This window comes from Achroia grisella, unplaced genomic scaffold (assembly GCF_030625045.1).
Source record: "Achroia grisella isolate CSIRO2021 unplaced genomic scaffold, CSIRO_AGI_Agris_v1 utg3654, whole genome shotgun sequence".
Classification (NCBI taxonomy): domain Eukaryota; kingdom Metazoa; phylum Arthropoda; class Insecta; order Lepidoptera; family Pyralidae; genus Achroia; species Achroia grisella.
In genome coordinates this window covers 110286-123943 of record NW_026712822.1, presented here as the reverse complement: position 1 = coordinate 123943, position 13658 = coordinate 110286, and positions in this window count along the sequence as shown.

The window sequence follows — 13658 nt, the reverse complement described above, 5'->3', positions numbered from 1 at the left end:
CCAATTTGAATAAAGTTTGTGCAAGTTTACTACGTAATTTATCTTGCTAGTTATTATAGGAGACAGTGAATATTATATCATTTATTCATGGACTTGGTGGTTCAGTGGTTTAGCACTCTGCCTTACTTCCGATGGTTGTGAGTTTGATTCCTCGCACGATAAAAAAAAATAGTGTAGCATGGATATTTTCTATGTATATCATTAGATAGTATAAAACAAAGTCTTTTCGGTTTCTTTAATAGAATAGAATAGAAAATCATTTATTCAAATAAACTTACATTGAAGCACTTTTGAATAGTCATTACATTTTTTTTATTCTTACCGCTCCCTCGATTGTCGGTTTTTCGTGCGCGAGTCAAAGGACTGGCAGCGCGAGTGGCAGCGTGTTTTTACATTCAGCCCTCTCGCTCAGTTGTCGCCCAGCAATATTTCCGGCAGCACCAGTGGCAGGGGAAGCGGCTGAATGTAAACGTAGCATAAGATTGTTGCCGATAATGAAAGAGGTGAACTTGTTTGATAATAAGATATAATAATAATAATAACCTGATATCGTGGTGATGGATCGGGCACTTTCGAGGGTGTTTTTGGTGGACATCACCATACCGCATGACGAGAACCTCGTGAAAGCCGAAACTGAGAAAAAGAGAAAATATCTCGACCTGGCTCACGAGGTGACCGAAATGTGGGGGGTGATGTCCACCGAAATCATTCCAATCGTTATGTCGGTGAACGGTCTTATCCCAACCAGTCTGGAACAACATCTCGGACGGTTGGGACTCCGGGGCGGCTCACTCCCGGGAAAGATGCAGAAAGCGGTGCTGTTAGATTCTGCCCGCATTGTACGCCGGTTTCTCTCCCTGGGGCCCTGAACCCCGGCCGACTGTGCTTCTGCCGGGGGTATGTTGCCATCTCCTCTCCTTAAGAGGGGAGATAATTATATTTGAAAAAAAAAATCCATTTATTGGCAGTATTAGTATAGTGACATAGTTACACATTTATACATATTTAACATGATTGGCAATAGGTACAAACTCAGCTATTGCTGGACTGATAGACGTCCAGCGCTGGTTTTCAGTTTGTACCTACGCAGGCGTACCTAATCACACGTCTACAATACTAATCACACGACCTAATCACCTAATCACACACAATATATTCTATATTGTCGTCCGTCTTTATATCTGTCGTATTTGTGTCTAGTTAATTGTTCTGTCCGTTCTAGTTTTGTCTTATAAGCGGTCAGCAAGCAGTACTAGCTGTACCCGCGACTTCGTCCGCGTGGAATTTAACTTTATTATTCGTAAAATTAAAGATTTTTTCATTAATAAAGTACCCGTAGTTACTCCTTATTACATCAGTTATCTGCCAATAAAAGTCCCGTCAAAATTGGTCTAGCCATTTCAGAGATTACCCGGAGCAAACAGACAGACAGACAAAAATTGTAAAAAATGTTATTTTGGTGTATGTACCGTATTTATATTCATATGCATGTAGTAAAAAAACGGTTATTTCAATATTACAAACAGACACTCCACTTTTATTTGTATGTATCTGTAACAGTATCTGTAGGGCCTAATTACAAAAGAAACATTAGAAATTTAAATTGATTTTAGTCAATGTTTGTTACGCGGACGAACTCGAGAGCAGTAGCTAGTATTTTATAACTTTTCTGTGTAACCGATAAAGTATAGTATATACGTATTTCCCAGTAATCGGATGCCGGAGCTATTTACTGTGGCGAGTATCAAAACAGAGCGTATTTACTTAGCGAAGTTGCGAAGGTGGACCGGAGTTAGTGAAAGCGGATCAGCAGATCGTCAGGAAAAGGCGCTTATCGAATTTACGAGTTTCACACTCCCGCAGTTGGGGCGCCCTGATGGCATGCTAATTAGGAATCATCGCCATCGGTTGTTACAATTTAGATTCTACTAGCTTTTGCCCGCAGCTTTGCTCGCGTTAATTTATCCCCTTAGGGGTGGAATTTATCAAAATCCTTTCTTAGGGGATGCCTACGTCATAGTAGCTTTATGCATGCAAAGTCTCAGCCCGATCGGTTTAAAATTGACAAAGTTGCATACAAACTTTCATCCCCTATTTTATCGCCTTGGGGGTAGAATTAATCAAAACCCTCTCTTAGCGGATGCCTACGTCATAACATCTACCTGCATGCCAAATTTCAGCCCGAGCCGTCCAGTGGTTTGGGCTGTGCGTTGATAGATCACTACGTCAGTCACCTTTGAGTTATATATATTTAGATGTCACTGAAATAGTCAAAAGTAGCCTCGCATCGTGTCGCCCGTGCTTTTACTTCGTTTTCTCAATGTTAATAATTTTCTTTTTGCTCGCTTGGTAAGAGTGGCAGGAAGATATTTAATTTCTTAATTCCTTGGGCTATGAATATAAAAACATACTATATTTTTATTACCTGCTAGCATCACTGTGGTACGCAATATAAAATTCTCGTGTCAATGTTAGTTGCCATACTTCTTCGAAATGGATTAACAGATTTTGATGAAATACCAGAGTATGTTATAAATCTGCCAGAAAAAAGATTTAAATGTCAAATAAAACAGTTCCTTTGCAAAAAAGCTTACTATAAAAGTGAAGAATTCGTTAACGATAATAATGTTTTTATAGAAAAACTTTAAATCCATAGCACTGACAATATTATCTGATTACATTAATAATGAGTGCGTAGCGACTTCTATGTTGATTATCGCATGCCTCTTACTTGTTATACTGTAATTATTTATATAAAAAAAAAAAAAACATCTATTAAAAAGAGCAACACACAAGTTTCTTGCTCATTCTTCTTGTGATGAATCTGCATTCCGAATGAGTGGTAGAATCAAAATATGACTATTCAAAAGTGCTTGTAATGAGTTTATTTGAATAAAGATTATTTCTATTTCTTCTATTTCTATTTCTATTTTATATGCCTACTCGGTAGGTCTGAGAATAGGTTGTTATTTATTTTATATATTCTAACTGATAAATCTTCTTTTAATTTTGGACAATCTATTAGATATGGTATTAAAAAATATATATATACGGTAAAAAATTATAGAACAAAACAACGTTATTACGCCGTTACGTCCAGTTACGATTAGTTACGACGTTAGGATTTATTATAACTAGACGTAACGTCATAACAAGTCTTTACGTCTAACTAACGGCGTAACAATTCTTAATGTCGTAACTAATCGTAACGTCGTATCTAGTCCTAACGTCGAAACTAGTTGTAGCGTGGTAACTAGTCGTAACTAGAAGTAACAACGTAACAAGTCGTAACGTCGAAAATAGTCGTAGCGTGGTAACTAGTCATATCGTCGTAACTAGACGTAACAACGTAACAAATCGTAACTAGTCGTAACGTCATAACAAGCCTTAACGTTGAAACTAGGCGTAGCGTGGTAACTAGTCGTAGCGTCGTAACTAGACGTAAAAACGTAACAAGGCATATCTAGTCGGAGCGTGGTAACTAGTCATAGCGTCGTAACAAGTCCTAACGTAGTAACTAGTCTTAACGTCGAAACTAGTTGTAGCGTCGTAACTAGACGTAACAACGTAACAAGTCCTAACTACTCATAACGTCATAACAAGCCGTAACATCGAAATTAGTCGTAACGTGATAACAAGTATTAATGTTGTAACTAGACGTAACGTCATAACAAGTCTTAACGTCTAACTAACGGCGTGACAATTCTTAATGTCGTAACTAGTCGTAACGACGTATCTAGTTGTATTTAGTCGTAATGTCGTAACTAGTCATAACGTCGAAACTAGTCGGATCGACGTATCTAGTATTAATGTCGTAACTAGTCGTAACGTCGTATCTAGTCGTAACGTCGAAAATAGTCGTAGCGTGGTAACTAGTCATATCGTCCTAACTAGACGTAACAACGTAACAAGCCTTAACGTCGTAACTAGTCCTAACATCGAAACTAACTGGTAACTAGTCGTAGCGTCGTAACTAGACGTAACAACGAAACAAGTCGTAACTAGTCGTAACGTCATAACAATCCTTAACGTCGAAACTAGTCGTAACGTGAAAACTTAGAAATACTCGTTATGACGTTACGACTAGTTTTGATGTTGTGACTTGTTACAATGTCACATCTTGTTATGACGTAACAACCGGTTACAACTTTAAGACTTGTTAAGCCTAGTTACCACGCTACGACTAGTTACGACGTTACGACTAGTTACCACGCTACGACTAGTTACGACGTTACGACTAGTTACGTTATTTCGTCTAGTTAGGACGGTATGATTGGTTCCCACGCTACTTTCGACTAGTTTCGAAGTTATGGCTTGTTATGACGTTGCGACTAGTTACGACTAGTTGCTACTAGTTACGACATTAATACTTGTTATGACATTACGACTAGTTACGACTTGTTACGTTGTTACGTCTAGTTACGACGCTATGACTAGTTACATAGTTACGACTAGTTACAAGGTAACGTCTAGTTACGGTGTTACGTCTAGTTGAGACTAGTAAAAATTTATACAACAAAACAACGTTTGCCGTTAGTTAGCTATTTTACTATAAAATTATTCATGTCAAGACCCGACAAACTATATGAATATTGTAATATTTTTACTGTTCCACAAACAAACAAACATTCGACATTGTTACGTGTAGATTGCCGGCAATTATAGTTAAATATCCTGTGAAAGTTGCCTTTGTTACGGCCGGTTCCGGTGCCCCGTCCGATCCGGTTATAGCACCGGCCCACGGGGGTTGTAAGTATAATAATAAAAACAAATTGTACAAAAGTTTTTATCGGGCCGCGATCCCGGCCTGGTTCCGTGCAGGGCGTGTTTACATTCACTAAGTTGTGTTTGTGTGGTGAATTGCTCGTAAACTTTTACTAGCTATCTACGAGTATATCACCTCATTGGTACGGTTCAGCGCCGCTTCACCTTTCCATGGTCGCGTATTCAATGTTGTAATAATGTAAACAGTCGTATTGTGAAATGTATCAACTGATTTGAATATACTAAAGAAAAACTATTAATATATTATTACTACATTATTACATAATTTATTCTTAGAGTTCATATAAAAAAATATAGTACGCTTATTTATTTATATCCTTCAATTGTTACCTATGTAACAACATATCCGTACACGGCCCTAATGAAAAGTGCCGAAGAGCAGAAATTTACGCACCGGCGTATGAACAGGCCGTAATTTCAATATATGTAGTAGTTGGTCAGTTTTAATTGGAATATTATCAATTTCATATTAAATATGCAAAACGCTAACTATGTGTTTGTAGTAACTGCGGTTTGCGTTGCGACGTTGCACCTAGTTACGACGTTACGACCACATACGACTAGTTACGACGATACGACTAATTGTTATGACGTTACGACTGGTTACAACTTTAAGATTTGTTACGCCGTTACGCCTAGTTACGACGTTACGACTTGTTATGACGTTACGACTAGTTACAATGTTACGTCGAGTTACGACATTTGCCTTGTTACGACTACTAGTTACGATATTTAAACTTGCTATGACATTACGACTAGTTACGACGTTTGACTTGTTATGGCGTTACGACTAGTTACGACATTAAAACTTGTTATGACGTTACTACTAGTTACTACGTTAAGACTTGTTATGACGTTACGTCTAGTTACGACTTTACGTCAAGTTACGACATTTGACTTGTTATGACATTACGACTAGTTTACGTTTGCACTAGTTACGACGTTACGACTAGTTACAACGTTACGTCTAGTTACGACATTTGAAGTGTTATGACGTTACGACTAGTTACGACGTTACATCTAGTTACGACATTTGAAGTGTTATGACGTTACGACTAGTTACGACGTTACATCTAGTTACGACATTTGACTTGTTATGACGTTAACGTTTTGACTTTTGTTTACGTTTGCACTAGTTACGACGTTACGACTAGTTACGATATAATTAATAAGTATTTCTAATAGTTACTAATAGTTACAACTTTACGTCTAGTTACGACATTTGACGTGTTATGACGTTACGACTAGTTTACGTTTGGACTAGTTACGACGTTACGACTAGTTACAACGTTACGTCTAGTTACGACTTTGAATTGTTATGACGTTACGACTAGTTACAACGTTACATCTAGTTACGACATTTGACTTGTTATGACGTTACGACTAGTTTACGTTTGGACTAGTTACGACGTTAGGACTAGTTACAACTTTACGTCTAGTTACGACATCTGACGTGTTTGAGTTTGAACTTTACGACTAGTTACGATATTAAGACTTGTTACGACGTTACGACTAGTTACGACGTTACATCTAGTTACGACATTTGACGTGTTATGACGTTACGACTAGTTACGACGTTACGACTAGTTACGACATTTGACTTTTGTTTACGTTTGCACTAGTTACGACGTTACGACTAGTTACAACGTTACATCTAGTTACGACATTTGAAGTGTTACGACGTTACGACTAGTTACAACGTTACGTCTAGTTACGACATTTGACTTGTTATGACGTTACGACTAGTTACAACGTTACGTCTAGTTACGACTTTGAATTGTTATGACGTTACGACTAGTTACGACATTAAGACTTGTTATGACGTTACAACTAGTTACTACGTTACGTCTAGTTACGACTTTGAATTGTTATGACGTTACGACTAGTTACGACATTTGACTCGTTATGACGTTACGACTAGTTACAACGTTACATCTAGTTACGACATTTGACTTGTTATGACGTTACGACTAGTTACGACGTTTGACTTGTTATGACGTTACGACTAGTTACGACATTAAGACTTGTTATGACGTTACGACTAGTTACACTTTACGTCTAGTTACGACATTTGACTTGTTATGACGTTACGACTTGTTACGATATTATGACATACAACGTTACGTCTAGTTACGACTTTGAATTGTTATGACGTTAGGAATAGTTACAACTTTACGTCTAGTTACGACATTTGAAGTGTTATGACGTTACGACTAGTTACGACGTTACATCTAGTTACGACATTTGACTTGTTATGACGTTACGACTAGTTACGATATTAAGACTTGTTACGACATTTGACTTTTGTTTACGTTTGCACTAGTTACGACGTTACGACTAGTTACAACGTTACGTCTAGTTACGACTTTGAATTGTTATGACGTTACGACTAGTTACGATGTAATTAATAAATATTTCACTATTTTAAATATTTATCTACTTAATAAATATATATTTTACTATACTAAAGGTATCTTTAGTTTAACAGTTCAACGGGTATCCGTTGAACTGTTCAAGCATAGTAAATGAAAAAATAGCTAAAAATGTACAAATAATTGCTCTGATCTTTGACTTACATGACTCAAAGAGACTGTAATAATGAAGAGAACTGCACCAAATGCTTATTTGAAATTGCCCGGAGAGTGTAGTCAGCCAGCTGACCAACTGTCGTATTAAATCGATCCACTCGACATGGGGAAATGCAATATTAGCAATAACGTGAACTCTTGTACTGGAGCTGATTCCGCAAGTCCGCCTCTCAAAGGCAATTTTAAGTTTAAGTGTAACCAGTGTAAGTGCAACACACAAGTTTCTTGCTCATTCTTCTTGTGATGAATCTGCATTCCGAATGAGTGGTAGAATCAAAATATGACTATTCAAAAGTGCTTGTAATGAGTTTATTTGAATAAAGAATATTTCTATTTCTATTTCTTAGATAGATATTGTATCAGGACAAAGTTAAATTGGATTGACCGATTGGCCTAGTAGTACTTTACCTGACTTTGCTACAAAGGTATTGTCGAATTGTGGATTGTAGTCTGGCCGATATAAAAAAACATTTTAAGTTTAAGTCGCTTTCCTGATGATTTTGTATCAGTAGATAGTTAAATTGGATTGATTGATTGAGAACCCGCCCTAGTGGTACATTACCTGACTTTGCTATAATGGTATTGTAGGATTATGGATTCGAATATGACCGATATAAAAAATACTTTGTCATCATCATCATCAGACAATCAGAAATAAAAATTAATATATGATTTTATTATACATTCCAAATGCTGTTTAGAAAAATGGCTGTAGGCTAAATTTAATGAAACGAAACGAAACAAAGTGAAATGAATCGAATCGAAAGGAAACAAACTGAAATGAAACGAAACGAAACGATAAAAATGAACAGAACTGAAACGAAACTGCTTAGAAACTTACAATAGATTTGAAATAAAATATTATACATTATTTAGACTACATCCGAAAGGTAGAATAAGTTAGATATATATGCAAATGATTACAAAACGGCTTTTTGTTTGAAAGTAGATTGGTGCGGTGTAATTATTAGCATTAATAATTTAAAACGGCCATTTTGTAACAATGTTTCAACTGCGGGATTTATCGCGATAAATTCCCGCATTGTCCCGTCCGGCGGAGGCCCCGGGGCCGCCGGGGGTGGCCCACTTCGCGAATATAATTACAAACGGTGAGTTACCAACTGTTTGTCATTTTCGAAATTCATCTCATTAAAATAATTAATGCAGAGTGAGAGTATCGGACGGTCTAACGGCCGTGAGTTTGTATCACAAAAAACGTTATGGGAAACGGAAGGAAATTGTAATTGTTTTCAATTTATACTAGATGGCGTTGTTTTTAAAGTAAAACGTGCTATAGTTTCATTTTGGCCAAAATTTATAAGCACTCCAATTCGAACGGGAGTCGATATTACAACGGCCTAAGCCTAGCAGTGCCCTCAGACTAAAGTCATATCCGTCAGGCGGTAGTTGGCCTTCAGCCGCTCCGTAAGTCCAAATAAACAGAAAATCTAATCAGTGTTCGCAACCTGAACAGACCAGTCCCCACAAATAGCACCCGTTCACGAGTATGACGGATTTTAACGAGTTTTAACGAGTGACCTTTCGCAAGATTTGTATCTTGTAAAGACAATATCGTCCCAACATGGAGCAGAAAGGCCGGATTAGTAATAGACGGCGTGGAGTCTGTACGTCCTAAATAAATTAAATAGACGTTTATATATATATAGTACAAGAGGAATCCATGTTTATTTAGGTTTAATGTATTTTGGGAGTTGGGCTACGTTGTTGCCTAGAGGTTCAATTCTCCGTCTTAGATGTGAATGGACGGGAGTTTGAGTCCGACATCGAAATCTTTGTTTCAATTTATATTTAACTACTAGCTGTACCTGTGACTTCGTTCGCGTGGATTTTAACTTTAATTTTCTAAAACAAAAGTAGCCTCCTAAAGTTACTCCTTATTATATCAGCTACCTGCCAAAAAAGTCTCGTTAAAATCGGTCCAACCATTTCAGTGATTAGCCGGAATAAACAGACAGACAGTCAAAAATTCTAAAAAAATGTTATTTTGGTGTATGTATCTTATTTATATTCATATGCATGTAGTAAAAAATGGTTTTTATAGTTGTTTAATTTAATGGTTGTTAACATTAAACATCCAACCAAATTATTGAGAAAATTAATCGTAGTGATTAGAACAGACCAGTCCCTACAAGCAGCACTAAAAGACTTCCGTGAACATTACTAAAAAATTCTATAACAGAACTTAACGAACTCTCTCCACTGGAAGAAACACGTAAAAGCAAACAGATGTAGCTAAACAAAATAACACCCTGTATTGCTGGTAGTGACGTAAAGAGAAAAGATAGGGAAACGCTTCGGAATTTGGAATAGTTAGCAGCGGAATGATATTGTACTGGAACGGTAGAACGTATTGCGGGAAAATCAGGGTTGGCAACACCAACAATCTCGTACGAGACTCCTATTATTCATTATTTAAATTATTAACTGATCGCCACTATTACCCACGAATGGTCCGGGAGGCGATTGAAATTAAAAAACATCCCAATTTCAACAGAGAGGATGGCTTAAAATTATCATCTGCGTGGAATCCAGTCATAAATAAAGTCAAGCAAAGTTCAGTAGCATCAACAGTCGATAAGTGTACGGATACCGTGAGTGCTGTGTGTCGCGAACTTTCGTTAAACAATCTAGTGACGGTAGATGAAGAAAAAACTTCTGTCACCTATGTACATTGACATCGCTGTTACTCCAGTCAGCTCGTGACCACGGCTAGTGCAACCTAGTCGAAACGTCGAGAGAGGTAAATACCTTTATTTGCCATAAAATTATTCGTGTTAAGACCCGGTTAATAATTTAAATAATGTATATTAAACACGAAAGTTTAAAATTAAGTACTCCTAATATTGGTAGTGAACCTTTGTAATCTTCGCTAAGTGTTACAAAAACATCATTAACGTACCACGTTATACGAATTGTGACTTCTGAATGCTTTTGCGTAATCTTTTCACTGCAGTTTCGTAAAATATTCATAGTGGACTAGCTTTGGCCGCGGCTTCGTTCGCGTTCATATCAAATCAAAATCCTTTCTTAGGGGATGGTTACGTCATAGTAGTATTTATGCATGCAAAGTCTCAGCCCGATCGGTTTAAAATTGACAAAGTTTCATACAAACTTTCATTCTCTACTTTATCCCCTTGGGGGTAGAATTAATCAAAATCCTTTCTTAGCGGATGCCTACGTTATAACATCTGCCTGCATGGCAAATTTCAGCCTGATCCGTCCAGTGGTTTGGGCTGTGCGTTGATAGATCACTACGTCAGTCAGTCACCATTGAGTTATATATATTTTCGTAAATTTTTCACTGCAGTTTCGTAAAATATTTATAATGGATTTCTTTTTAGGTTCTGTTCAAAATCTACCCTGTACCATCGTAAGCACAGATTATCCCTTACCTAGTACTGAACCGACTGTACGGCGGCCATGACGCGCGCGCATTGTGTTGTGAATTAAAATAAATTAGAACTGTGAAACCTACTGTGAAACTGGAAAGCTAGCGAAGATATCTTCGAGACCCTGAAACCCAAGAAATCCGCAGAACCATACAGGTACGTGACTGACGCCACCACTTTTATTTTTCCCTATATATATATATATACATAGTACTTTCCCTAACATTTTGGTAGCAGAGAGTATTTTCCCTAACATGCTCCTTTTTCTTTTTTTTTCGTGCGAGGCAATAGCTTTTGACGTTGGCAACCCTGGGAGGAATATAGCGCAGTTGCACCGCTACCGTCTGTGATAATAAATTTTTATCTGTAGTTTAAGTTAGAGAGCGCGCGAGTCCACGCCTCTTTTCTCCCAGCCACAGAACACGCTCTGACCTACATACATACTGTTCTGAGTGCGCAGCTAAGTTTTTACTTTAAATTTATCAAAACATACTTGTACAATATATTATATTCACACTCATATTGTTAATATATTTACCTAAGTTGGGTAGAATAGAATAGAATAGAATAGAATAGAATAGAAAATCATTTATTCAAATAAACTTAATTTAAGCACTTTTGAATAGTCATAACAATTTGTTTTTTATCTACCACTCGTTCGGAAAGCTGTCTCATCACAAGAAGAACGAGCAAGAAACTTGTGTGTTGCTCTTTTAAATAATCCTTGTAAGTTTACATTTACAAGTCGAAACGTGTGAATACAAACTACCAACAAGCACTAATTTTTTGGGTCAAATATAATCATGCAATAAGATTAAATCAGTCGTAGTGATAAGAGCAGACCAGTCCCTACAAGCAGCACTCGTTCACGAGTATGACGGATGAGCCAGCCATCACTGCGCTCGACCATATTTTAGGGAGCCCATTGACCCGGCCCACCACGCCGCCACATGTCTGGACATTTTAGTGAGCATGACTACTCATTCCACACGACCACGTCACAGCTACAAAAATTACTATATGGTAGTTACAGTATTCGCACTTTACATAAGGATGCATGCGGCAATCAATACAAAAGCCGCTACGCTATCATATATCAAGAAAGCAGTATGAAAATTAAAATTATAACGTTGTCCGCAAATAAACTTATTCTTGCTATATATTGCTATCATCTATAAATTCATCTATCTTATAATAGGCTTTTTTACATAACATTTGTTTAATATAAGATTTGAATTGCCTCTCTGTAAGATTTAGCGTAGACTCTGGCAGTTTATTATAGAATCTTACGCAATTACCATAAAATGAATTACTAACTTTGTGTAGACGGCATTTAGGTAAAATTAGCTTATTTTTATTGCGTAAGTTTCTACTTGTACAGTCTTTAAGTTTCTTGAAACTATCTAAGTTTTTCCTTGTATACATAATATTTTCATAAATGTACTGTGAGGCAACGGTGAGGATATTTGATTGTTTAAAGCATTGACGTAATGACTCTCTAGAACCCATACCATAAATAGAACGTATGGCTCTCTTTTGTAAAATAAATATAGTATTTATATCGGCAGCTTTACCCCATAGCAGTATGCCATATGACATAATGCTATGGAAATAACTAAAATATACAAGTTTTGCCGTCGCCACGTCTGTTAATTGCCTTATCCTTCTAATTGCATAAGCAGCAGAACTAAGTCTACTGGCTAATTTTGAAATATGGGGCCCCCATTGTAACTTCGAGTCCACTGTTATTCCTAAAAAAACTGTATCATTAACAAAATTTACTATTTCATCATTAAGCAATAGCTGCGTATTTACTTGTTTTACATTAGGCAGCGTGAATTTAATGCACTTAGTTTTGTTGGAGTTCAATAATAGATTATTACATGTGAACCAATTTAGTATAGCAGAGATAGCATAATTTACATCGTCTAATTGATTACATTGGCGACCAATTTTAAACACTAACGAAGTATCATCCGCAAATAACACTATATCTGCAACTTTCTCTACCATGTAGGGAAGGTCATTTATATAAATTAAAAAGAGAAATGGGCCTAATATTGAACCTTGAGGAACGCCCATTTTTATATTAGTTCCCTTAGACTTTACACCATCAATATCTACAGTTTGCACCCTATCCTCTAGATAAGTTTTCATTAGACTTAGGTCATTATCTCTAATACCATAATATTTGAGCTTGTACAAAAGTGTTTCATGATCTACGCAATCAAACGCCTTCGACAAGTCACAAAAAACGCCGAGAGCATCCTGTGAGTTTTCCCATGATTCGAATATATGTGTAATAAGCGCTACACCTGCATCAGTAGTAGACTTGCCGGCAGTGAAACCATATTGCTGACTGTGAAGCAGTCCGTTATCCCTGAAGTATTTTAACATTTGGTTAAACATAATCTTTTCAAATACTTTACTTAGAACTGGCAAAATAGAAATTGGTCTATAGTTGCCTAGCTCAAATCTATCTCCAGATTTAAAGAGTGGAATTAATTTGCTAAATTTCACTAATTGAGGAAACACGCCATTATCAACACATTTATTGAAAATAGTAGCTAGATAAGGAGCAACAATATCTATGAATGAACTAACTACTTTAACTGACATGTCCCAGAGATCTTCCGTATTTTTTAAATTTAACTGTTTGAATATTTTTATGATATGAAAAGGGCTGACATGTGAAAATTTAAATGTTAAAGAGCAAGGGCTGACATTAGCCTCCAGTAATGTTTTTGCTCGAATTGGAGATGAGTCTAGAGAAGATGTAATATCAATCGGAATATTAGCAAAAAAACCTTGAAAAATATGAACTATATCTTTTGTTGCTGTTATTAACTTATTGTCATAATTTAATGAGAATTGA